General features: G+C 38.0%; 1 long non-coding RNA gene across 2 annotated transcripts in view; it reads right to left on the bottom strand.

Annotated features, from left to right (window-relative positions):
* LOC109827652 overlaps positions 1 to 722 on the bottom strand; it is a 17,337-nt gene extending 16,615 nt beyond the window's left edge. For both annotated transcript variants that reach the window (XR_002243486.1, XR_002243489.1), the window contains exon 1: positions 619 to 722. This is a non-coding gene — a long non-coding RNA (uncharacterized LOC109827652). The remainder of the gene's footprint in view (positions 1 to 618) is intronic.

The raw sequence follows: 722 nt of genomic DNA, 5'->3' as shown, positions 1-722 counted from the left end.
AGGTAAGGCATTTGTGACGAACAAACTTACCAACTACCAGAATTGTCTACAATAATGAACTATGGATGGAATTTTTTTTTTAAAATACTTTTGTCCTACATATGGCACAACATGAAGGCAGTTTCCTCTGATTCTGAGATGATTATATTTCTGCAGTAATAAAAATTATTCCATTTCATAACACTATATAATATGGTCATCAAATGGATCCCCCAGCACTCAAAATAACTTACCACTCATCCAATACAAATGAAACACAGATTCAATGGGAGAAATAAGTGCTGTAATACAATACGGATGTTCTGCAGCAACTGAATAAGGTCATCATTAACATAAAAGGTAGTACAAGCAAGTCATTTTTGAATCTTTGAATTTTTATTTTATGATTTATTTAGGGTTACTGCGGATAGGCGCCCATCCAAAGCCCCCCCCCCACCCCCAAAAAACCCGCGACGGTGTGGCTGTTTTGAACTTATTACCCCTCTAGTTTTATTGTTACATGTAGACACCCTGAGTGAATTCTTTTTGGACTCTTTTACCACCAGAGAAAGAGAATATTATTTTTTGACAAATTGACCCGTTGAGTCATGGAACCCATCAACGATTTCCAGAAAGTACCTATCAATATAATCCTCCGATGGCCCATTAGGCAACAGCTTCATATTTCTAAGAGCTTCCCAACTGCACTGATGCTCTTGAACCCACTCCGAGCAAAATCCGCC

This window comes from Asparagus officinalis, chromosome 1 (genome assembly GCF_001876935.1).
Source record: "Asparagus officinalis chromosome 1, Aspof.V1, whole genome shotgun sequence".
Classification (NCBI taxonomy): Eukaryota; Viridiplantae; Streptophyta; class Magnoliopsida; order Asparagales; family Asparagaceae; genus Asparagus; species Asparagus officinalis.
This window is presented reverse-complemented; position numbering and strand designations above follow the sequence as displayed.